The sequence below is a fragment of the Mauremys mutica genome, chromosome 2 (assembly GCF_020497125.1).
Source record: "Mauremys mutica isolate MM-2020 ecotype Southern chromosome 2, ASM2049712v1, whole genome shotgun sequence".
NCBI classification, from domain to species: domain Eukaryota; kingdom Metazoa; phylum Chordata; order Testudines; family Geoemydidae; genus Mauremys; species Mauremys mutica.
The window spans coordinates 280246688-280273571 of record NC_059073.1 but is presented as its reverse complement, the minus strand read 5'-3'; the positions used below and the strand labels follow the sequence as shown (position 1 = coordinate 280273571).

Here is a 26884-nt window from a genome sequence, read left to right as displayed (position 1 = left end):
CACCAGTCTGAGAGCCTCTAATAGGGAGCATCTCTTTTTGTTTTTTTCGCCTCATCACCTCTTTAGCCTTTTTAAAAATTTTTACAGTGACCCTGGCCCATAACTTTTTGGCAGCAGTCCTTTTATCCCCCAAATGCTGTCCCCCCTTTTGTTTATGCCTTAGCTGATGTGTACCCTTCAGGATGCTTGTTTTACCCAGGCCCCTTTCCACGACTAGTCTGGCCTGCTCAGAGCCCCCCTCTGGAAAAAATGAAGTATTTTTGAAAAAGTCACTGCAAGAGCTTTTGCATTTTTGATCTAGTTTCCAGTCCTCCTTTCTTTTAGAACCCTTGAGGATACAGCGTCCATCAGCTTTCTGAACGAAGCATCATATTTTCCCCAAATCTTTTTATAATACCAAACTGATGTGCCGAGCTTAGTGTGTTGGCAGAATGGCATGTAATAATTTTCAGCTACTTCATAAGGAGATACCCCAGCATCACAGGAGCTTTCGGTCCTTGTTTTTTTATTCATAGCCCCTGAAGCGTGTGCTCCAGGTTTGTGAATGTGTGTGTTTTCCCTCACAATTTTCTCAGGTTTTGTGTGGTGTCTAACTCTGAGGAACTAGAGTTGTGTTTGTGTTGTTGCTTTTTACCAGAGTCTTTTGTTTTGTCCTTGGGTTTGACATATCTGAGCTTTGGACTGTCCCGATGCTTCGTCTGTGCTCTTCTGCTGTTTTGTGTTGGCGTTGTTGTTAGAGGTCTCAGAGCACATTCCTGGTTTTTTTAGATTTACGCAACCCCGGCTCGGTTCCTACCTCAGAACACCCCATCCTCGACCATCACTTCTTAATCATTAATTTATCTGAGCAACATCTTTTCCGTTCACCTTGTCTGCTGATGACTCCCATGAGCTGCGGTCGCTTTCCTCCTCCAGGCTGGACCAAAGGCTGTAATGCTCATCAGTTTTCCTCACAAGTGGTAGGGTTTCGGGGTCGGGTTCCAGAGTATCCATCAACAGCTCTGCCAAAGGGCTCCCCTCAGCTGCTCCCCCCTCCTCCTCAGAACTGTTGCTTTTGTAGTGCTTTCTTGGCAGGCGGTTGAAGGCCCTCAGAGCTAAAACAAATGCCAAAGTTCTCCCAGGGGTGGTGAAGGAGTCCATGTTTCCTCTCAGCTTTTCCATGATTTCTAAAACGTGTTCTTTGAACGAGATGGAGTCTTCTGCGTTGTGCTGGGAGTTATGAGGGGTGGTGCTGCTGCGCTCTGATTGGTAGAGAGTGGTAGGGGGAGTTCTTAGACGGGGTCACATGCCCTTCTTCTGGGTGGGTCATCCCGCCCCAGAACCTGCCCTATTTGGTCAACTCTTAGGCAATGTTGTACCATAATGTGGTGGAAGTAAGTATAAGGGGTCTACCGTCCATCTCACTAGATGGAACTCCAAAACAAGACAGTGGACAACCAAGTTGATGAACAGCTCTGACATATCTAGGGAAATATGTCTCCTAATAGCCAGAGAAACTAGGTGGGTAAGGTAATATCTTTTATTGGAGCAACTTCTGTTGGAGAGAGAAACAAGCTTTCGAGCTTACACAGAGCTCAGAATGAGCGTATGTTGTTCTGGTCAAATCTGCTCTCGGGAAGGTCCTCTGCAGCGGATACCCATCCTGATTGGCAGGGGATAGTGGCGGGACCTCTTAGAGGGGTCACATGACCCACTTCTGGATGGAGCACCCCACCCCAGAACTCCCTCCAATTGATCAAATCTCCTCTTAGAATGGTTCTGCAGGGGCAAAACCCACCCTGATTGGTAGAGGGGTCACATGCCACATTTTCTTTTAGTCATGTGCCATGATATGTGTTTTCTCCTTCACAGATTTCCAGAAGGGATGATGGTTTAAGATTATGAAACTAGCCAAACTAGTCCAGTAAATGGTTTGTAATACATTTCTGCCTGGTCCAAGGAACCAGTGAGCATGGAAAATCATACTATCTCAAAAGCTAGCAAAGGAAAGTAGTGTATCCCGACGTTCCAGTGTCAAACAGCACTTTGTTCTAGCCTTGGTGATTTGTGGGATCTCGTATCTTAAACCCCGGCCAAAAAACCACACGCCTTTGATTCCCATCTTGGCTCCACACTAGATACTTTCAGTTACAACCTGTTTTAAGTAGCTGCTCTCTCCAGAACAGTACCATTTGCCACTGCCCTGAACTGTCACTTAAAGTTGGTGAATATCTCCACTGATGAGGAGGTAAGTCCATAGTGGTCTGTGCTTGTATAGCATCCTAGCCTGTGACTTAGTCATTGATCACATCCTAGATCTTTTCTTTTCTTCATCCCTCTCTCTTTCCAAGATCTCAAAAGGACTTTGACTCTCTTGCATAATGTTGATTCTTGAAACCAGTACATTGTTGCCACTTTTTTCTTTCAACAACTTAATTTTCCAGATGCTAATAACTGATATTGGTATCAAATAAGAATGATGATTTTAAACATTAGCCACTTAAATGTTTGCACATTTAAGCTGTGAACAAATACCATTTTTATATGAATACTCAAGACTTAATTCTCATTTACACTAAGGCCCTTTTACACTGCTTGGGCTTAGTGTAAATTAGACTCAGGACCTAAGTGTTATTGTTACTAAGCACCCTCATCTCTCTGGCTCTTCTGTACATTCTAATTAATATTTATACTTCACATCCATTACCTGTATTTTTGTTGTCATTTCTTGGTGTACCCATATATATAATCAATTCATTATGCCTGTTCCCATATTGCATTCCTATTGTCTTGATTGAAATAAACAATTGAGCTTTACAACCTTATGATCACCAGGGGGCATATCACAGCTTGCATTATGTAGTCAGGTTTCAGAGTGGTAGCCATGTTAGTCTGTATCAGCAAAAACAACAGAATCCGTGTGGCACCTTAGAGACTAACAAATTTATTTGGGCATAAGCTTTCGTGGGCTAGAACCCACTTTATCAGATGCATGGAGTGGAAAATACAGGAGCAGGTATAAATACATGAACAGATGGTAAGGCAACTCACATCTGTTCATGTATTTATACCTGCTCCTGTATTTTCCACTCCATGAATCTGATGAAGTGGGTTCCAGCCCACGAAAGCTTATGCCCAAATATATTATGTAGTATTCTAATGTCAATTGTAATGTCAGCATAGCACTGGTTTTATCTTTATCTTTTATTTTCATGATTTTCCTTGGGCTTTTTAATTTCATTCAGAATTTGACCTTTTAAAATAATGTAATGCCAACTTCCTATAGCCATTGATTTAATTGTCTAATAATTCCGCTCTGAAACAATCAACACAAAGGTCATATTATTCGTATTAATTGCTGTTTTTAATATCCTCAGAAATTCAGATCCCAAGTTTTTAAAATCCTAGTAAACAGTTAATAAGTTAAAAAGAAGCAATAGTACCCAAACAGGTCACAGCTCCAGATAATATTCTGTTCAATTATAACGGGAGAATAGAAATGAGTCCTGGCCTATGGTGCTTTCAGATGAAAAGTGTGGATATAATACGAGAGTTTTGAATAAGGCTTACCAAAGTGCAAATATAAAATCACACATCTTGTTCATTAAAGATCTCCCCTGACTTTGAATTTTGTATCTAATTCATCACATTTCTAAAGCTCCCATCAGCGAGTTTCTAGGCTTTAGGACCTCAAGGCCTGTCCTCTTCCCTCCACACATGTCATGGTCAGAGTGTCTCATCCCAATAAAAGACATGACCTAGGCTAGAATACCAATTCAGTTCTTGGGAGACCTGGGTTCTATTCCTGCCTTAACCACTAATGACCTTGAGCAAGCCTCTTAATGCCTCAATTTTCTCATATGTAAAAGGAGGATAATTATATTTACCTCCTTTGTAAAGCACTTGGAGCACTATGGATGAAAATGCTATACAGGAGCTAGCTATTATTATAATACCTTAGCACCTGGAAGCAGAAATATAGGTGGGAAGAATCTACTGATAGAGTTGTGGAGGTACATAACTAAGAGGAAAGAGGCAATTTTCCTTCTGATCTTTCTGACTTTTTAAATCTTTGATTGTGCTTTTACAAACAAACTGAAAAAAAAATCCAAATCAGAACAGAAAATAGCCCAGGTTTGCCCAGGTTCACAAGCCTGTCAAGCAAAACCAGGTTTGAGCACAGTCTCAAGCAAAAGTAGGCAGAGTATCTAGCCAAATGCCTCCTTCCCCATGGTTTCAAGGAGAGATTCACTGGGTTGAGTTGAAATTACAAGATACATTTATCCCTAAACTATCTGAGTGTGGGCATGTTGTTCTTAATCAAATACTACCATTCAAGATCAGGACATGTCTGACCCTTCCTTATTAGTCTGGGTGCATATCTGGTCATTCAACCAAAAAAGCCTTGATTAAGGTCTGTGAGGAGCAACCTCTTCATTACTGAGTATAATGGCTTATGATGTGTTAATTTTGTTGGATTTATCAACAGCATTTGACACTGTTAATCCCAGGATACGTGTCCATCAGCTGTCTTCTGTGCTTGACATTCAGGGAGTTGTACTCAAAGGAAAGGCTTTGCTTCCTATCTCCTTTCCGCCCCCCCAAATATGGCAAAGAGTTAGTTTGGACTTTACAGTAAACAAAAATTACAAAGATCTTGCATATAGCAGAACAGTAATGCACAGATTCTGTTTTTTTAGTTCTCTTAGGGGATGTTTCCCCTCCTTTTTTAAGGAGGACCTGAGTCCCTGTTAATTGTTAGGGAGAGTGGAGCCCACAAAACAGACAGATTTAAAGAAAACCCTTTTTGTAGTTCAAAATTCCCCGTCTCTTATCTTCACTCCAAGTCTGAGAGGTTTGGGTGAGGGGCATATGTTAGATTGATGCTCCATCTCCCTGAATTTCATTAGTTGGGCACGTAAAGATCTCAAGTTCCACTGTGAGCCATACTGACAAAGGGTTGCTTTGAGAAGTTACCTAACTGCTATTTGTCTGTAGGGCTTCCTTTTGACTCCTGTGAAAACATGTATCCCTGGTGATGGGCAAGTGTGTGGATGGCAGCCAGCTGGAGACCCTCTTGCAGAACATCTCATTTGGAAGTCATGCTGCCAGTTCCACTGGGGTAAAATCCATTCCCCCCATCCTCCAGCAGAAGAATGAAGCTTTGTAAAAACTTACATAGTAGAATTCAATCTCTAAAATGAATGTAATTACAATGAGTATAATCATTCTTCATATGGGGATTAGAGCTCTGCTATCACGTTAAATATGGGTCTAAGATGCAGAGAAATTACTCAACCCACATGGATTTTTTAATATTTTTGACAATCTTTACCTAATGTATTTTATACTGGGCTCTGTTTAGATTAGATCTTTTCTCATTTTGATTTCTAATTCCCTGACACAGGGAAGATCACATGATCCACTAATGAGCTACTCTGGAGTATATTAAAACAATTGGTCTGGGCAGATCTTGGAAACTGAATAGTAAATCTCTTAAAGACCCTGTAGTGGATGACACTAATAAAAACAACAATTTATCAATACTATTAATAAAGTGATAATCCAGGAACCATGGAAATATTTTATGTGATGTGAGCTAAAAGAGCTATTAACAGTTGATTAAACAGCTGAAATTAAGAAGTAGGGACAAACTGGTTTAGAAGATTAGAAAAAACTGTAGAAATAATGATTCAAAAGAAAGTTGTCAGAATATGAGCTGAGTCTGCTTTTACCTAACAGAATTTAACATACACCTGGCGTCCTCAGCCAAATTAGTATGAATGGTAGAGCAAAACTCACTAGTTAACCATTATGAAATGGGGATTATGAAAGAAGGAACCAGCCTGATTGATGAAGATGCTGACTTTGTGAATAACTTGCATAACAGCACGTCTGGGTTGCTTTAATCATGGATCCTACCATGAATTTGTGTTCTCCACTCCATATCCTTCCGGGGACTGTCACTCCAGTTCCTGCTACTGCTGCTTCTGATTATGCAAGAGAATCAATCTCTCTTGCCACTCTGCTTCTTCCTTTCCATGTAGTTCTTGTAACTACTTCTCATAATGCGTCCATCACGGCAGCATCTGAGTACCATGTCATATCTGTTCTGCTGCTCAGTCAGCAGTAACAGTTGCGTTGGCTCATCCACCTTCAGCTCTGGTTACCTCTGATACATCTGCCTTGTTGACATGACTTTGGCGTGTTTGTGTTGCTTCCAATCATGGAGCATGGTCTGTTTCTTGCCAAGGACTTTGACCATCTCCTGAGCTCAAAATGCCCCACTGTTTCTGGGTATAGATTGTAACCCACTAGCCATCCACTTTACCTGAGGTCTTTTAAACAAGTCCTGCTGAGCTGGTCCTTAGTAAGTCCTGTAACATTAATTCCTCTCATGATCCATTTCTGCTAGTTGAGCCTTTCTGAATTATCTGGAATTCATATGTGTAGACTTGACCCTCTCTAGCTTGAAACTGCAAAGAAAGATTTTTTTTTAAATTTCATGAGCCTACTGGTAAAAGAAGATTTTGATCTGGAACCTCCGGAAACAGAACAAATATACAAAGGAGGTGGAAACTTTATCATTTGAATTGCTTAAAAAAATTAAAATGGAGTAATATCATGGAAAGGTAGGGAACTGACACTGGGAGTATCTGATGGGAGAAGGACGGTTGATGAAAAGAAGCAAAATCTAAAGCAAGTAAGGTTGCTAGATGCACTGTATGAGACTTGTTCTAGGTATAAGGGACTCGTGAGAAAAGTGAAAAGCAGACAGCAGAATGAAGTGTGTATGGAAAGGAATAGAAGGAGAGGAGATGTGAAAATAGGGACAACAAATGAAGAACTTTGAAGGCAAGGAGGAGTTGGAGTGAAATTAGGAAGGATTCAGCAGAGTGAATCAATGAAGGGAGGATAAATTATAGATAAATAAGCCTTGGGATACACATCTAGAAAGTTCAGTAATGGGGAAAGATGTCATTGGGGACAATGAAAGATCTTGAGAGGACGGGGAGGGGGAACTACTGGTTTTTCTTCCTTAATAGCTTTTTTTTTTTTTTGCTAGGGCACCAAGACCAGAGATGCCTCTTTCTTTCTAGCCATCCCTTCTAGTATTACTTTCCTTTCTTCACCACTCTGGCCCTCTAAAGCAGGCCTGCACAACATACAGCCCGCATGCGGCCCACGGAGGCCCACTGTGTGGCCCGTGGAGGGATTCTAAACCCCGTGCACACGGGAAACACCGCGCTCGCTCACCATCACCACCAAAGTCCCAGAGCTGGCGTGGTGGCGCTTCCTGGGGTGCGCCTGCCCGCCGGCAGGAGCCAGCAGTGCGGGTGGCTGAGTCCTGCCCAATCAGAGCTGCGGGGGTGGGGCTTTCAGGCACACTGCCGGCCCCCCCCCCAGTGGGACACGGGCAGGGAGCCCTCGCATGCCACTGCCCCCCCCCAGCGGGACACGGAGCCCTCGCATGCTGCCACCCCCCCCCAGCAGAACAGGGACACGGAGCCCTCGCGGGCTGCTGCCTCCCCCAGGCGCTACAGTTTTTGCCGCCCCAAGCAGGGTGCCGAATTGCCGCCGCTGCCGGGGGCTGGGGCAGTCCGTGTGCCCTTAGGGCGGCAGGCGCGTTTCCACGGTGGTGGCAATTCAGCGGCAGCTTTTATGTTTAGCTGAAGCCGCCGCAGACAGCTAAACATAGAAGCTGCCGCTGCGGAAACGCGCCTGCCGGCCTAACGGCACACGGACTGCCCCCGCTCTCCGCACCAGTGGCAATTCGGCGCGCTGCTTGGGGGCAAAACAACAGGGACTGCCGCCCTTTGCAGATTGCCACCCCACGCACCAGCTTGGAATGCTGGTGCCTGGAGCCGGCCCTGCCCCCCCCCACAGCGGGACACAGACATGGAGCCCTCGTGAGCCGCTGCCCCCTCCCCCAGCGGGACATGGGCATGGAGCCCTCATGCGCCGCTGGACCCTCCTCCCCCAGGGGAACACGGGCACGGAGCCCTCGCGCACCACCGCCCCCCACCAGCAGAACACGGGCACGGAGCCCTCGTGCACCGCCGCCCCCCCCCCCAGCGGGACACGAGCGTGGCGCCCTCGTGAGCCACCGCCCCCCCCGCCCCAAGCGGGACATGGGCACGGAGCACTCACGCGCCACTGCCCCCCCCCGTGGGACACAGGGCTCAACTGCTGCCCCATTCTGAGCACTTTTTGGCCCCCCCAAATCTTGGAGCCAGAGGGGCCTGCTGGCTCTTAGGCTCTCTGCATGCTGCCGGTGCTTCAAGTCGCGCTCTGCAGCTCCAGCAGGTCCCATTGGCGCTTTTCCTGGCCAATCGGAGCCATGGAGCTCGCGCTTCTGGTGGGTGCAGCACGTGGAGAGTTTGGAGACTCCCCTTGCCGCTCTCACCCTAGGAGCCAGAAACCTCCCAGTTGGGCTGGTGAGTGCAGCCAGGGAAGGGGGCAGGGTGTGGTGGAGTGAGTGTCTGGGAGGTGTGCAGGGGGTGCCGGGCTGTGAGGGTGAGGAGGGCGCTGGGCAGTGGGGGAGGTTTGTGTGTTTTGGGGTGCTAGGCATTGGGGGCCTCTTGGGGGTGCTGGGCAGTGGGGGAGATCTGTATGTGTCAGGGCACTGGGCAGTGGTGGTCAGTGTGGGGCATTGTTTAGTTGTGGTGGTGGGGCTGTGGGGAAGGGCATTGGGAGGGAGGGAGGAGAAATCTGTGTGTATTGGGAAACCAATGAGTGGGGGGTTCAGTGTGAGGTGCTGACATGTATTAAGAGTTACCAGCTGGACTGAGGACTGATAGATCTGGACAGAGTTTATATTGAATGGGCAAATGAAAAAGACTGCAGGGAAAAACAGTAAGGTTAGTTTAGCAGTCTTTGACATTTTGACCAATAAGGAAATTAAAATGCATTTGTAATTACATATCTTATTCTTGGCTGATAATCATTTATTGATATTTTTTAGGAAATTTTTCAATTTAAAACACAAACTTTTGTTTTTCTTTTTTTACTTATGATATCTCCATCTGAAAACCCATATAAATTGATACAAATTGCAAATTAAAACTTTTTAAATGTATAAGCATTTTACTCGCTTGGGCACATTTGTCTCATGGCACACAAATTTGAACTCCGCTTCAAAAATGTGCACAGAAGAAATTTTTCTTTTACCTTAATTATACTATCTTAGGAGCCCGCTATAACATATTACCAAGGTTCAATACAAAGTCATATAAAAGTTATACAAAAATGCATAATGCAGAGATTTATCTACAACTGCATTGATTGACTGCTGTGTGCAGTAATATAGTAATATGTAATATGTACTGTTTCCAAAGACAAAATACTGTGCCTCGTGTGTCGTGAAATGTTAGCCGTTCCGAAAGAATACAACCTTCGGTGGCACTTTGAAACTAAACATCTCAATCTCGCCAAATTGAACCCAAATGAAAAAATAATTAAAGCAGCCAGTTTAGCAAAAAACCTTAGTGGAGAACAGCAAATTTTCAAGAAAGTGAGCACTGAGAATGATACGGTTACTAAAGTAAGCTTTCAAATTTTTAAGGAAATTGCTGCTGCTGGGAAATGCTTCACAGAAGTCGAGTTTTTTAAAAAGTGTATGTTGATTGCTGTATCTGTGTTATGTCCAGAAAAGAGGGGAATATTTGAAAATGTCAGTCTATCACACATGACTGTACAGAGACAAATAGCTGACATTTCTACCAATCTAAGTGATCAGTTAAAGCAGAGAGTCAGTGAATTCTGCTTTTACTCCCTAGCTATGGATGAAAGCTCCGATTTAAAAGACACCGCCCAACTTCTTATTTTTACTAGAGGTATTGATAAAAACTTTGAAATTACTGAAGAACTTGTTGGCATGTGCTCCATGACTGGTCGCACAACTGGAAAAGAAATCTCCAGTGAAGTGATAAAGTGCATGAATGATAAATTGGGATTAGATTTCACAAACTTGGTGGCCATTTGTACTGATGGTGCTCCAGCTATGTGCCGAAAAAAATGTTGGAGCAGTTACTCTTCTTGAAGAATTTATCAGGAGACAAATAACCAAACATCACTGCATTGTACATCGGCCGGTTTTGTGTAGCAAAGTCTTAAAATTTGAGCATGTAATGTCAGTGGTAGTTTCCATTGTAAACTACATCCATTCTAGAGGACTAAAATATAGGACATTTTGAGCCTTTCTTGAAGGAGTAGACGCCAAGTGCAGTGACTTAATCTACCATACGGAAGTGAGGTGGTTGAGTCGAGGAAGAGTGTTCCAGCGTTTCGTTGCTTTGAAAGAGGAGGTAGCAAAATTCCTAGAAAATGGGCCAATAAAATTCCCAGAGCTTGAAAATGAGTTCTGGAATCAAGATCTCTTTTTCTATTGTGATATTACAGCACACCTGAATGATCTCAACATTCAACTTCAGAGAAAAAGTCAACTTATATTTCAAATGTGTGCAGCAGTGAAAGCTTTCAAAATGAAACTGAAACTTTTCAGAAGTCAGCTGTCAAAAGGTGAAATGTGTCACTTTCCCACTTGTGCACAGCATATCCGTCACCATAAACACACCGAGTTAGGAAAAAATACGCAAAGCACATTAATCTTTTGATTGAAGAATTTGACAGAAGACTTACTTTGTCTAAAGAAGAAGACATCCAGTTGAAGCTGATTGAAGATCCCTTTTCTGTGGATCCAGAGGAAGTGCCACTAGATTTGCAGTTAGAGGTTATTGAACTTCAATGTTAAGCAGTTTACCGAAATAAGCACAGAGAAAGCAGCCTGCGGGACTTCTACAGAAGTCTAGACAATGAAAAATACAAAAATCTTATCGAAGTTGCACTGAAAATGTTCAGCTTTTTTGGAATCACTTACATATGTGAAAAAACATTTTCCATCATGAACATGAATAAAAACAAGCAACGTTCTTCTCTGACTGATGACCATTTGGAAGATATTATGAAAATATCCACTTCAAATATGACCCCTGAATATGACAAGCTTGTTGCCAAAAAGAGATGTAATATCTCTCATTCAATTTGCAAGGTAATTATGAAAAGTACAAATGTTTTCTTTCAATGGAACAGGTGTTTTTCATTTTTCCATGATTCATATTTTTTTTAAATTGTTTGATTTAATTGAAAAATTCTTTAAAAAGTATCACCCCCCACCCCCAACCTTCCTTTCTGGCCCACAGCTGTTTTGGTGGGGCGGCGCTGGGGAAGGAGGGTTTGTTTCCGCAGGGCTGGGCGGCGCTGGGGGTGGGGGGAAGTGTTTCCGTGGGGCCAGGGGGTTTCAGCCCTCAGCTGTTTTCTTTGGAGTAATATGGCCCTCGCCGCTTTACGAGTTGTGCAGGCCTGCTCTAAAGTGTCTGGTTACTTATTTTTCTTTGGCTGGTCTGTAAAAACCAAAGTTCTCTTCTGAACTCAGGCTCCCCAAATCATATTAGGAACTAATTGTAACCCTTCTGCCCATCTGAGTTGGCAGCAACAAGGGCCGGGTTCAGTATCTAGGGGTTCCGTTTCAATAACGCAATGCAAAACCAGCTCAGACTCCCACCCAGTGACCTGGGACAATTACATATCACGCCCCCAGGCACCTCTAAGAGGCAATACTTCCCCTCTTGCAAGCACAGAGTCTGAGTGTAGCAAAATCCTTTTAATAAAGGAGGGAAACAATGCAGCATTATGTTGGGGAAACACCCAAACAAGATTCATAACACAAACGACCCACCCCCAAGCTAGTTTGGCAGTGTCCTTTTCCCTTCAGGGTCTTAAGTCCAACCACCCAAAAGATCACCCCAAAAGTCTAACACCCCAAGAGTCTCTTGAGTCTAGTAACCCAAAAATCCCCCCAAAAGTCCAGCAACCCAAAAGTCTCTGTCACTGGTCAGTGCAGCCCCAGAGTTCAAAAGTTTATCTGCAGAGTTCTACACCCCCACCCCTAGCTGGGTGGAAATGGGGGGGGGGAGAAAGGGGCACAAGGGGCATTAAGGGGCACCTTACATGGTCCAAGACTGACTGCCCTGCCTCTCCGTGGGGTTCTGCTGCACTCTTCACCACGAGCCGCTCCACTCCACCAGCTGTCCCGTGAGCCGCTCCTGCCGTCCCATGAACTACTCTGCTCTGCACCGCTTCACTCCCCTCACTGTCCCATGGGCCACTCCAACCATCCCACAAACTGCTCAGCTCAGCTTGCCGTCCCATAGCCTGCTCTAACCATCCCACAAACTGCCAGCCACTTAACAATATATCTTCAGGTTTGCCCACTAGTCAACACAGCACTCAGTGATCTCAACTCCCAGCAATCTTAGCTCTTTAATGATTTCAGCTCTTAGTGATATCTGCTTTTAATAGGGAAGCCCCAATGCTGGTATATCATTAGCCCAAAGTGAATTCAGCACAGCAGCCCATAATTAAACCCTGCTCTGCTATTCAACTGTAGAGAGAAGATGCAAGGCTCTCAAAACAACACCCTGCCATCAAGTACAAATACCCCATCCCTCAATTCACTAGGAATTGGAACCCATGTCCCTTGTCTAGCGAGTGCTACTTAGTTGATGGTGAGTCCCTCTGTCATAAAACAGTTTCATTGTCCTTGATTCACATAATCAGGGTAACAACACTTTATTCTTCCTGCCCTAATAACAGAGAAACTGGGGATCCCACAATAGCCAAAGTGATCATTTGGGCAGCTGCGGGCTCATGCTAGGTGGGGTGGGTGTGCCTATGCAAACAAGACCAGCTTCTGAAGTTCTTTTCCACACAATTCACCACCAGATGTCAGGGTAGAGCTCATCCTGACTCTGCTTACATAATTATCTGATGGCACATGTCTGTTTCCCGGCATGCAGGGTGGAAGGAGATTAATTTTCCATGCTGAATAAATAGCCAACTCTGAAGCCACCTTATCAAGAGCAGTTTTTGGTTTAAAAAAACTCTGGTCGCATTATTTCCCTGACTCACTCTGCGCTCGCCTTCTGCAACCTCAGTTAAGAGGTGTATAAGTTAAAATGATTTTCTTGTCTTCTCTCACTTCAAACAAGTTGACTCATCACAATAAGGCTCTCAGGCCCCTTCTCTCCCTGCCCCTCTGCAGCAGAGGGCAGGTCATAACCCAGAGAGAGAGGTAACACCTGACCCACTGCTCTCTCTTCTCCCGGGGAGAGTGGGCGCTCTTGTGGGTAAGCCCCTGGGCTGGACTGTGAGTTGGGGACTTGCGTTCAGTTCCCAGCTCTGTCACACCTTCCTGTGCCAGCTCAGGTAAGTCACGTGGTCTCTCTCTGTGCCTCAGTTCCCCCATCTGTAACATGGGGCTCATCCTTGGGATTCCTCCTCCTCCTAGTCCCCTGTGTCTGTGCAGCCCCTAGCCCCATGGGGTGGGCACGGCGCCCCCAGGCGGTGGCTGTGCCTGGTCACACCCTGCTCGCCCCTAGGGGACGCTCTCATCTCCCGCAAGCCCAGGGAGCGCGGGGGGCTTCCCAAGGCGCATAACAGGGACCCCTCCCCCGCCCCTGCCTCTAGTGTCATGGCCGGCGGCCGGCACGCGCGCGTCACGTGACGGGGCTGGGCGGAGGGGCGGTCACGTGGCGCCGCCGCCGCCGCAGCGCGTCGCGAGCCCGGTGCAGTCTGTCCGCGCCGCTGACGGGCAGCATCAGCCGCCGGGGCCGGGCGCGCGCGAGATGCCGCCGTCCGAGAGCCGCAAGCTGGCGGGCCCGGGCCGCCGGAGCGGGGGTGAGTGCGCGCGCGCGCGGGGCTGGAGCCCCTGGCCAGAAGCGGGGGCGGCGCCGCCCGGAGCTGCCAGCCTGGCGGGGAGGCGCAGGCAGCGGGGCTCGCCCCTGCGGAGCCAGCGGGCCAGCCCCTAGATCCCCCCTTCCCCCGTGCACGGGCGGGGGCCGCGCACCCGCTCTGCTCATGCTAGGTGGCATGGGGAGCCCCCCCCCCCCCCGCCGGGCTCCGAAACGCCTCCCTGGGCAGCCCGGCCGGGGCCAGGAGTCCGGCTGCCTGCAGATTCAGGAGGACAAGGCTGGGGGATGGGCCGCGGGCATTTCACCCGCAGCGGCGGGTAGGTTTGGAGCCATCAGAACTTGACACTTGTCACAGTGGACGCAGGTTCTGCAGGAGCCGACGGGGTCTTTCTCTGCCCCTCCCCTCGGAAGGGCTCCGACCAGCCACTGCGGAGAGGGTTTCTCACGGTCAGCTGCCCCTTAGACCTGAACATCAGTGTCAGAGGAGAACTGAGTCTGAAATGAGGCAGTTCTCTCATTTGGAGGGACAGATGAGAAGCATGGAATAGCGAAGGTGCAGTATGCAGGCTCATTGCATGTACCTTGTTCCCAATGAACAAATGGGTTTGTGACTCTACTCTGCCTCCCCTTCTAAATTGAAAGTCCAGAGTGCTGAACTGGGTAAGCTTTAGGGTGTACATTTAAATAATACTGCTATATCTGGTAAAAACTTTCCTAAGAAGACAACGCCTAGGCTAGCTTGAGTTTTACCAGATGGCATGGATGACAGCATGACCTTTTTCTTATCTCTGCATACACCTAGGTGAGCAGCAGGCATCAACTAGACTCTCTGTAGTAGGGTAGGGTGGAAATTGTATAACTGTAAGTCTTTAAAACTAGTCCTCTGTATGTTTATAGTCTTACTTTGCTGCCACCAGTGCCTATGTTGATTCCCTTGCAAGGAGGAGCCAGGCATTCTCTTCCTTCCTACTTCTCAAAAAACCCACTGTATCTAAACCTGCCATAACTTCCCAGCCAGGGAGTTTATTCTTAATCTCTTCTCTATGCGTTTTCTGTGGCTTCCATTGTATGGTGCTCATCACTGAACTGTCTCTCCCCTCTTCACAGGTAAGTGGTTATTTTACATGGCTGGGGTCTAGCCCTTCAACTGGGCATCTTGCAAATTATTTTTAGTTCATAAAGAGGAAGATAGTCTCAAGTCACTTCTGGCATTTGAGCTAACAATCCCGATATGGTCTAGTGCAGATCCTTAGTCTGTGTTTGCAAGGTAGAAAGACTTCCCCTCACAAACTTGCTGTTGACAGAACCACCAAAAAGTTCTCTGCTGCCAGCTGTTACTTTCTGAGCAGCACAGTGGGGCTGGCCTGCTGTGCATCTGGCATTGGAAGCACAGACTGCATTCAGAGGCTACTGTTCCAAATAGCCTTTTTTCAGCTCCTGCCTAGGTGGCTAAAACTGGTTGAGACTATTAAAAAACAAACAAACCAAGAAACAGTACCATTGCCTTTGATAGCATCTCTATCAATGGTATCGTGATCTTTACATTATCAGCTATAGTACTGTACAGAGAACAGCTCCCATTGTTCCAAAAATAATTTTACATGATTTCACTCTTAGTTCTCTATAAACAATCTGTGTTTTGTCCACTTTCCCTCATGGTCAGGGTGTTGATTTCTGGGTCACAGTTGTGGTATCATGTTAAAAGATTTCATGAATACTGTAATTATGCAGGTCACAGGCTCAATAGCCCTCTTCTACTCTAGTATTTGCTATTATGCTTGTACTTCTGGAAAGTTCATTTTAGCTTATCAAATCACTGGGATCTTTTGCTTATTCAGAAATATTAAATATCACTTGCATGGACAGCTTCTGAATATGATCTACTCTAAAGGTTCTCTAACTTTTTCTTAATGTGGACCACATCTTAATAGAGATGCAACCACCTCCCTTTTAGTCCTGATTGTGCAGCCAATTTCCCTCTGATTTGTGATCACATAACCTCCCTCTGGCCACTACAGCAACTAATGATATAGAAAACTAATATTAGGAAAGTAACATGTTTGTGGTCTGCTGAAATGCAGATGTTGGAAAGTAGTCAGCTCATAACAGACTGCAGTTTGGAATTCTCTGCTCCCATCAGCCTGCATAAGTGAAATAGCCAACAAGTGGGTTAGACTTCCTATTATAGTAGAAGAGCATCAAAGTCCTGAGGGGTTTTAATAATCAACCATTTGGCCTCTCCAAGTGTAATTGATTTAGAAGAACTGCAGTCCTTCCTAGCCTTCCTCTCAGCTGCAGGTTTAAGCTCTTGCAGAGTTCATGAGCTCTTCAGCAGCAGGGGAGGGAAAGAAACCAAGACTACATCTCTAATAAGCTCTTCATCTCTCTCTCTCAACTGAGGAAGCTTGGTAGCAGGCTATGAGGTGTGTGTACACAGTATCTGGGAATCCTGACTGAAAACTCCAGAGCCTGTTGTCTGGCTCCATTATCTAAAAGTTTTGATTTGTGTTGTGTATTTGGTTGTCATGGGTTTTGTTACTATGGCAACTGAGTTAGACTATTAAGGGATAGCTCAGCCGGTTTCAACCGGCTGAGTGAGCTCTCTGTCTCTGTAAATAAAATGGAGGTTTTGGTTAGCTGTCTGCTCTCTGGCCTCAAGTGATTGCTTCCTACACCGGCTGCCCCTAGGACATAACAATTTGTCTCTGCAAAGAGTTCTCTTGTACATAGGAATGAAAGTCCAAAGAATTCTTGATCAGGTGTGTTGTGCCAGTGGTTATAAAGTACATGTAAAATAGCGACCTTGGTAACAAATTTCATATTGATGTAAAATTAGAGTAGGTGAAATGTCAAGCTACTCAAAGGAGACAACATGGTGGGATGGAAATGGAAAGATGGGTTACTAGTACTTAAGAAAATTTGTCTGAACGTACTGTGCAGTACAGCAGCAAAGATTGTATTAGAGTGCATACCTAGTGGCGTTTAAAGATAAAAGAGCATTCTGTCTGGAGTGTATGCAAACAGACTGATTAACACATAGGGAATAAGAAATTTAGACATTATTAAGCAAATGTTGTGATGGAAAATGCAGAGCACTCTGTGGAAGAGGGATAGGTACAACATGGGTGAAAAGGACACAAAGGGAACCGTTTTTCATTTCATTAGTCTGAATGAAAAGGTAATGCAACTAAAGATTGCAAAGTATAAGCAACTGGCAGGGCTGAGTCTAGCAATGTGATGACTGTACTGATTAATGAAGAAGGAAATATGAAGGGGATGCCAGGAGCTGAAGAAGCAAAATCAAGTGTGGAAAGGTATTGCTAAAGGATGGACTGGTTACAGGTCTGTCTCATCTTACACTGGGGTTACGTTCCGCAGTCAGTGCGTAAAGCGAAAATCGCGTATAGTCAAAACTACATTGAGTGTAATGGCGGGCAGAATCGCCCGCACTACAGAAACAGTATTTAAATTGTTCTTCTTTTTCTTGTTTTTGCTGATTGCGTAAAGCTGAAATCGCACATGTTAAATGCGCCTAAGATGCAATAGACCTGTACTGAGTTTACCATCTTTCCAGAACACACTAGAGAATAACATCTCCTGCCTGTTTGTATAACATGAGGTGGTCAAGTAGCATTAAGATAATCAACTTGAGTAAGAATAAATATCACACCATGGTCCTTGAGAAATGCTGTGTTGAAACTATTTTTGCATGCTGTATGAGGACAAGTGTGTAGGTATATTTTTGCAAGTACAAGTATAAACACCTGTTTTACTTCCTCAATCAATTTTTATTGATGTGGTGAAGCCAATTTAAGAGCTGTGTGTAGCTGTATTCACTTAAAGTTTCATCTTCTGTTAAAGGACTTTGGAGATGGATAAAGACAAACTGCATTTAAACAAGAATCAGTAAGATCATCCTTTAAACACGTAGTGAGTGCTTGGAGAAAAAGTGCAGCTGCTGCTGCAACTTTTTCTCTCTAGAAGCCCTGTTAGCAGAGAGAACTTGGTTCAATAGCTGACATTTAGTAACATATGTAAAAATGTGGATGGCTCTCTTGGTGCAGTAGTTCAAGGACTTAGTAAATGCTGCTTGCTATAATGTGTTAGCTTGCTGTTTCTCTTGACTATCAGTGTAAATTGTGTAACTTTTTCTTAATATTTCACTTGTAAATTATGTACAAGCTATTCCACTACAACAAAATAAAGCTCACTTTTAGAAAACCAGTGTACTTGCAATATAAGTCTAGTACTGACTTCAAGTACATTTACAAAGGGCTTGGCTACACTTACAAATTTGCAGCGCTGCAGCAGGGTGTGAAAACACACCCTCTCCAGTGCTGCAAATTGCGGCGCTGCAAAGCGCCAGTGTAGTCAAAGCCCCAGCGCTGGGAGCGCGGCTCCCAGCACTGTCCGTTATTCCCCACAGGGAGGTGGAGTACGGACAGCGCTGGGAGAGCTTTCTCCCAGCGCTGGCGCTTTGACTACACTTCTCCCAGCGGCAGCGCTTTGAAGTGTAAGTGTAGCCAAAGCCAAAGATAGAAGTTTTATTCCCCTATAACCCGACTCAAAGACTTGGAAGTGTAATAAACATGCAGCGTAATACACTGCCTAACATGTGTCTGAACTGCAGTATTGATTTAAATGTTTGCATAAGAATAGTCTCATGCACTGTACCTCAGTTTCCTCCTATGTGACAGGTGGCTTGCCTAAGTTAAGGATTTTTGCAGTGGTGCAGCTTCTCCAATATTAGCCTTCAGTCTGGATGTACTACTTTGGTGTGATTGACCCTGGTTTGAAACTGGAATAAGGTGCACTGTTATGAGTCCTGCTTTCCACCACTGGAGAGTATCTGCATTCGGGGTTTGTGGTGGTATAGGTATGCTGGCTTAAAAAACAAAAAAAACAAATGTAGGCAAGCTACAGTTCTCTCTGCTTGTCCTCTTTGTTACATACAATAGGGTGAGATATCTAACACCTGGGTGAACAAACCAAGCATTGTGTGTCTTGCACAACACATCTACACCACTGTAAATACGCTAAAATCAAGCCTTGAAAAACAAATACCCTGAGACTGATAGGGAAATGAGGGTAGAGCCCCTACTCCCAAGATCTAGATGCTCAGCCTTGGGAGACAGAGGTGGAAAACTCTTCCTATTTTGTATTGGTAGAGATGATTGAGAGCAAAGCTTAACCTGTTTGTGTGCTGGGCTGGATTGTCTTCTACTTGAAGAGTAAGACCATGTCTATTTGAGAAGCTGAACTGGTGTAATAGAGTTGATTTAAAATGGATTTATTTAATCAGTGCAAACCCCTTAAATGTGCTTGAGTCAACTTAGCTTGTATCAGTTAATTGATGTAAGTGAAACTGGTTTAAGTGGGGGTTAAAATGGTTTAAGTGCATTTACCTGGAGGTTTTCCTTAGTTGAACTAGAACAATCTGTAATCTTGACTTTGTTAAATCAGTGTAGATTTTCTTGTACAGAAGAGGCCTAAAATCAGATATTGCTTAAGCCTAAAAGGTGACTAATTACTAGAAACAATACCTCCTTCTCAAAAGTGTAAAACTCTGTATGGCAAAAGCTAATGACATTTACGTTTGAAGTTAAAGAATAGAGAAAAATCCTCTCTTCAGTATTTGCTTGTGGCTAGCTTGCCAACTGCTAAAGCCTAATTGTATCCAGTTCTTATGAGGTCATCCACTTTTCCTGTCCTGCTGGGTAACCAAACCTGCTGGCTTATTTGTCAATGAACTTGCTTTCTGTGATGTTGCCTCCAGTAGATGAGGTTTGCTGGTATAGCTGTGAGCAAACCCTTATAGTAGGAATGCAGTTTGTACTAACAAGTTCTTTTGTTCTCTGAAAGAAATAAAGCCATACCGGTTGTTAGGGTGTGGACCCACCCGTGCAGCGCCTCCTGCTGGTCATCTCCAGGAATTAGCTCTCCAGCCGTTGGAGCACCCTCTGGAGGCAGGTGGTCCACCTTACCTCACTCTGGCTCCTGTGTCCCTCCCAGGACCCAGTGCCCCATTATCTGGGGTGCTGCCCCCTGGCAGTAACCCCACAGTTCTGGGTCTCCCCATCCCAGGGGAGCCCCCACCCCCTATCCCCACTTCACCTCAGTCTTGTCTACTGCCTAGTCTTCATCTAGCCCCCCTTCAGTGGGGCAGACTGCAGTATAAGCCACTCATCACAGGCAAAGGGGTTTGGACCCACTGCCTCTGGCTACCCCTGGGCTGCCCTCTGCAACCCCCAGTACCTAGCTGGCCCAATGCTAAGCCACAGCCTGGGGCTTTCCAGGCTGGAGCTCCTCTGCCTATCCCTATCCCTATCCCTATCCCTATCCCTATCCCTAGCCCTGCTCCACTCAGGTACCTTATCTCTAGCTCCCTGCAGCCAGGCCCCTTTCTCTCTGAATGGAGAGAGAGAGAGAGTAAAACTGCTTTAGCCCAGCAGTCCCTTTATAGGGCCAGGTGAGTCCGTCTGGGGCGTGTCCACAGCTGCGGCTGTTTCTCTACTCAGCCTGGGCTGTTCTCCCAGCCTGACAGTCCTCTCCCAGGGCTGGTTTCAACCCTGTCAGGGCTGGAGCGGGTCATTACCCCGCTACACTGGTAAAAGCACTTGTTTGCTTTTAAACTGCATTTACACTAGGTATTTTGTCTGCATAGCTGTGTTAGTTAAGGCTGTGATTTCCTCCCTCCCCCTCACCTGACCAACATAACTATGCTGGGAAACCCTTTAAACATAGATCAGGTGTGTGTTACTAAAGATTGCATTTGTTGCAGTCCTGGAATGGATTTTCACTAACATTACGTGAACAGACCCCTCCTTTTTGACAGTGTTTTGTAGACACAGTTCTGGGACAGTATATCACTAATTTCAGAGACAGTTTGTAGTTTTTTGTATAGAGATAGGGAGTTGTCATGATTTATTACAGAGCTCAATTGTCACCATTATTGTCTACCCCGAGTCTTTGGACCTGATTGCCTACTCTTTAGTTTGGCAATACTTGAACTTTTTATTTCAAAAGAACTTTTGCCAGATTAAGGATTTCACAATCATACCCCTTCCATCCCCCATTCCTTCTCTTCCCTGGACTAATGATTGTAAGTGTTTGTCCACAGTGGAATAGTCATTGGGCCAGAGAGAGAAAATAACTCTCTCTGGTCCAGTCATTGGGGAACTGACCTACGAGGTAGGGGACCCCGAATCCAGTCCCCCTGTTTCAACCACTGTTTCATTATTTATTCAGAGCACAACAGCTTCAACAGGAGAGATTGTGGAAGCCCCACATCAAAATATCCTATAGCCTAGTGGTTAGAGCAGCCTCCTGAAAGGTGGGAGACACACCCCTCTCTGTCTGAGGAGGAAAGAGGAACAGGGAACTGAATCTTGGTCTCCCATATCCCAGGTGAGTGTTCTAACCACTGGGCTAATAGTTATAAGATAGGTGGTGACACTGCTGCCACCACCACACGCTCCTTCTCTGGCTGGATTTTGAATAAAACTCCATCGGGTAGGTGTCCTCTGAGCATGCCTCCTGGATCAGGCCCCACACACAGCTTAGGTGGCCGAATGTCTGTCTTTCCCTGATTTGTGAATTGCTCTGGGACCATGAGCTCCAAGTTTGTATAATTTTTGGTGGTGTCCAGAACAGGTCCCAGCCCACCTTGCTGCGCTCCGCCCTGCCAGCTCCTGCATCGCTCGGGGGTGGGGGGAAAGAGGCAGGGCAGGGACTTGGGGGAAGGGCGGAGTGGGGGTGGGGCATGCGTGGAGCAGGGGTGGGAAGAAGCAGGGTGGGGCAGAGCAGAGCAGAATGGGGTGGGCTGGGGCCAGGTCACTCACTGCTGCCAGCACCAGACCCCCCGCTAACCCTCCAGGCCACCCTGGACCCCGCATCCCCCCAAAGCATGGGCCCCGGGCAGTTGCCCCGGTCCTTCCTATGGACAGGATGGTTCTGAAAATATAAGCCCGAACATTGGTGGAGCCGAGCCCACCTTCCTGAATATTGGTGGCGCGCAGGCACCACGGGCCCATATAACTCTCCTGCCTATGTCCGGGACTTAGGCAGGAGATAAGAGTGAAGCATCAATGTACATGCCCAGAGGCAGAATCAGAGATACCTAAGGAAATTTTACTCTGAAAATTTAGATGCCAAGTGAGTTTAGGCACCTACAGGGTTCCGTGGATGGTTTGTGGATACAGTGGAGACAAAACTGGGACTTAGGTGCCTAAACCTCAGGTTACGGCACTTACGTCTGGGGTTTAGATACTTGCATACCTTTGTGGATTCCCACCTTGCTGATCTACCCCTAAATGACTGGCCCAAGGTCACACAGGAAGTCTGGGGCCGAGAAGGAAATTGTACCTGGTTCTCCCACAGTTCAAGCTAGTGCTCAAATTATGCTTCTGCTATATCAGTGTGATGGGGAAAGAACATGGAGCTGAAGTCAGTCAGTCTATATTCCAGTATTCTACACATGGTGGTGATTTCTGTAGGCATTATTGAGAAAGTGGGTGTGGTTCAAGAGAATCTTCTGTAAATAGAGAAGAGGGGTATAGGCTTAATTCTACCAATATTTTTAGTTTCAGCACAGAGAATGAAAGTTTTTTGTTAAAAAGTGAAAGCCACATGTCTCAACTGTTCCGTGTGGCTCTAATACCAAAAGTATGCTCTTCAGTTCTGTGCTGAACCTCTGAACTCAATGGGATCACAGAGTTGCAGATCGGCTCCATGTCCATAAAGTAAAACATTTGTTTGAACTGTTTCTTAAGCTTGTTTTTTGAATGGTTTATGGCTCTTGTTCTAGGTATTTTAGTAACAAACAATACACCCAAAACAATTAAATTGAAACTGGAATATAGTCAGAATGTGCCATCTGATCAGGAGGCACTACGATAATACAAAATGTAATAAGCAGGAAAAACAGAACTGGAGTTGGGAACAACGGTTTCAGGGGGAGAGAGATACAGCAAGCAGATATAAAATGGCTACTCTATGTCTGTAGCTCCTTTGCCAAATTAAAGAGCCAGTCCCTGGAGAGACATGTGGGGAGAGAAGTTCCTATAAAAAGACAATGCCAAAGTGGAGCAATGTTAATAGGAATTAGGTAGTTACCAATGAAGGTGCTATTGTTGGAGGGGCATGCTGCTATGTACCACTGTATCAGAATATTGTGTTCAGATCATGGTTTAACATGTGCATTGGGCCAAATTCATACCTGGTATAAGCAGATCCTTTTCGAGTGGAGTTGCACTTGCTCATGAAAAGTCTGAACTTGAACCACTGCCTGGACTGTCCAAGCTCGGAGTGGTCTGTCAGCTTTTTCAGAGGCCTTTCAAAACAAATCAATAAAACATGCATGTACTTCCAGGTTGACCAAATTCAGTCATGGAGGCAGACTGCACAGCCATGTTGTACTGAAATCAGTGGGTGGAGTCTGGGCAGAGGTTCTGTATGCAGCCTTAATTCTGGCATTCCTGACAGATGACTGCTTAACTTTGCCAACTTGACACTTCTAATGTACATAGTTGTATGGGATCTCCCAGATATTAAAATGAAAAAAGAAAACACCTAAAACAATTTAACTCTTCATGACTGGTTGAGCTTCTGCTGGCTTGCAAAAAAAAATAGGCCAACAGCACATCCTTTCCATGATCAAAACTATTAGGAAAGATTGTCAGGTCTCTTTAGGAGTTCTGCTTATAAAGTACATCAGAGAAGCCCTCCTTTACCTTTGATCCTTATACAAGGTGCTCCTGCCAAGTCTTTTTATCAGCCCATACACACTTTACATGTGTTTTCCCCTACACAACAAGGCTCTACTTCTGCAAACAATTCCACACAAGTGGACCCCTCTGCCCTCACTAATCGCATTGCAGAATTGGAACTTTAACTGGTCATGTTTGCATGGTACCTGAGCAAAATGTATTGTTTGTGCTCAGTAATGGCTTAGAACTTATTGGCCCACTCAAGTATTTCTGCTCAGTGAGGTCTGTTTTGCTGCGAAATTTCAGTGCTTATCCGCCAACTCTTTTGGCAGGAGGTCTGTTCAAAAGAAGTCTCAATATTTTTATTGTTTATTATGGGAAAATGTATTTTCTACTTTACTTACAGTAGAGGGGGAAAAAAGAGCAAAACCATATTTGCTCAATTAAAAAAGATCAACTTCAAGCAGAAGACAAGCCCCCAAAATGAAAGATGAATAAAATTACAATTTAAAAACTGAGGGGCAAAGGGGTGGTTAGAATGGAAACTCTTATACCATCTTAACTGTTGTGGTTCTTACCACTCCAACCATAATGTATAGTGGATAGAGACTGTGGAGATTGATGCCTTAGTAATGATATGCATAGCTAGTATTTACACCCCTGTAGTAATCAGCACTGCAAGGTCTTGTGATTGCTTACGGCCAAACATACAGCTCATACATCAGTTAAAAAAAAAAATCTAACTGCTCTCTGGGGCAGGATATGCAGCCAAATCAGAAATAGTTTTGCTGCATTTGTTTCCTAAGATTTCATCCAATTTTGCCTATTACAGAGAGACTTGTATTTGTTGCCACAGTTCTCAGTTAGAACTTATGAGCCGCACTCAGCAGGAAAGCGTTAAGTTTTAGGCTCAGTGTTGTATTGTTCATTGAGAATGAAGACACCAACTGGATTTGACCGTAACTGCAGCAAACGTATTTTCACCACGTAACCTTGCATTGCTTCTCTTGTGCAGGCTCTGCTGGGGAAAAGGTGAGACTTATTTGTGCAATTCATTATGCAGAATGTGTGTCTTAAAATTATCCTACTGTTTTATATGTATCTAGTTTTCTTTTGTGGCTGTATCTGCAGGCTTTGTAAGTGTAATTTGCAAAGGACCAGCTAGGTAGATTTTTAAATAGAAGTGTATTGGGCAGCTTTTTTCCATGTGATTGACCTTGCAGTCTCTTCTGTGTGTTGAATCAAAGGGTAGTATTGAGTGTTTTTAATCTTACAGTACTTACAGCTGTGTATGAAGGAGGAGGAGAGAGGCAGAGTCACAGAACACCTATCATGACCTGTATTGCTTGTATTACTCAATCCCTATACCTTTCTTGGGAGCTAGCACATGAACTTTATGGCTTGTCCCAGAGCTGGCTCTGCTGTTGAAAAGAGAATGTCCTTATTGGTAGGAAGAGAAATATCTATTAGCACCGGAAAGGAAGAGGAAATCATCAGGACAGCATGAATGGCATGCAGTGTGTTTAGGCTCTGGATGGCTTGAAGTACCTGCCAGTGGAGTAATTCTGTGGCATGGCACGTTTGTTAGAAAGAGGGGTAGGTAAGAGCAGCCCATCTATATAGGGTACTGGGTATGTTGGTAACAATAACATTCTAGGATCGAAGGAGGACTGTGCAGCACAACTATATATATGTCCAACGAGTGAGCACCACTTTATTTGCTCAGTGTGACCATTTTAGGATTTTGATAAGCTGATGTTTCCAATACGTAAGTGTTTGTATTCTCTAATCATGAACCAGGCTGTTGTGTTAATCTGCTTGACACAAGGTTGCACCACTGATTATACCTAAAACGGGACTAGGCTGTTCTGTTACGTAGCTTATTAACATGAGACTCTGGGTCTTACGAGATTTATTTTCCTTCCAAACTCTTATAGCTGCTTTTTGCATCTAAATTCTAGTTGCTTGGACCTGTGCTAACATCATGGGACCATGGAGTATGTAGTTTCTCATCAGAGAGGAGGGATATTTATGGGTGTTCTTTCCTAGTAAGAAAACTGAAGCATTTTGTTGGCACAGATTTGGGACTCTTTGAGGAGAGAGAGAGATGAACATTTGAGTTCTTCATTATAGAAGTACTTTGAAATTAGAAACTGGAAGTAGATGGAGAAAAATATTTCTGAAAAATATAGTTTGCCAGTAATTTGTTTACCCTGTGGTGAATTCCGTCTAATTAAAGCTTTATTATTACCAAAACTATCTAAAGAAGCTTTTGGATTTCCTCAAATTCAACATGACATTCCTGGGACGACATTACAGTATATAGTGTATGAAATCCAAGATAGCTATAGTGCATAGAAAGGTATCTTGAGGTTTGTTTCAAGTCCAAAGTGTAAAACATTGTAGGTTATTGTTATGTGAACCATTTACAACGGTAGAACAGCTTGGGAAAATGCCAAATAGTTTAAGTAGGTGAATGTTTATGGTATTATTCGTGCAACACATTTCAATTTAGGGTTTTTAAGTTTTGTGTACATTGTCTATTAGTGGGATATAGCCAGTTATTTTTAGTGGAAGGATAGTTTTGTGGTAACAGCATTAGATTGAGAGTTGGGGGATCTGAGTTCTGTTCCTGGCTCTCCCAGAGATTTGTGTGACCTTAGGCAAGACAACCTGGGTTTTTAGAGGTTCTGAGTATCTGCAGCTCCCATTGACTTCAAGAAGGATAGCTCTTCAGAGGGAGTTACAGGTGCTCAGCGTGTCTAAAAATCAGGCAACAAATCTCTCTATGCCCATTTCCCTATCTGTAAAGGAGGGTAAATATCTATTGTGATGCTAAATTGATATCTGTAGAGTGCTTTGAGAGCATCTGATTGAAAAAAGATGGAGAGTATTATTAACAATGATACGTATAATCTACTTCACTGTTGGAAGATGGGTATCAGCAGTTGTCATTGGCTTCAGTGGGAGCTTCAGGTGCTCAGCACCTCTGCAAATAAGATAAGTTATTTTCCAGGCCTTTCAAATCTGCATTTTCTAGTCATATATCATCTAAATGAGGGGTGGGCAAACTTTTTGGCCTGAGGGCCACATCTGGGTATGGAAATTGTATGGTGGGCCATGAATGCTCACCAAATTTGAGGTTGCGGTGTGGGAGGGAGTGAGGGCTCTGGCTGGGGGTGCAGGATCTTGGGTGGGGCCAGAAATGAGGAGATCAGGCTGTGGGAGGGGGCTCCGGGCAGGGGATTGGGGTGCGGGTGGGGGAGTGAGGGCTCTGGGATGCAGGAGGGTGGGACCAAGGGGTTCGGAGAGAGGGAGTGGGATCAGGGTTGGAGCGTGGAAGGGGGTCAGGGGTGCAGGTTCCGCCGGGCGGCGCTTACCTCAAGCAGCTCCTGGAAGCAGCAGCATGTCCCCTCTCTGGCTCCTATGCAGAGGTGCAGCTAGGCG

General features: G+C 45.0%; 1 protein-coding gene across 2 annotated transcripts in view; it reads left to right on the top strand.

Moving 5' to 3' along the window:
• Positions 1 to 13584: 13584 nt before the first annotated feature.
• Positions 13585 to 26884, top strand: part of GALNT11 (polypeptide N-acetylgalactosaminyltransferase 11) — an 83640-nt gene continuing 70340 nt past the window's right edge. Inside the window, exon 1 of one of the 2 annotated variants that reach the window (XM_045005738.1) lies at positions 13585 to 13716. The gene's annotated coding sequence lies outside the window, so the exon portion shown is untranslated. Of the gene's footprint in view, positions 13717 to 24401; positions 24470 to 26884 lie in introns of those variants that run through there. The other variant, XM_045005739.1, reaches the window with a different exon arrangement.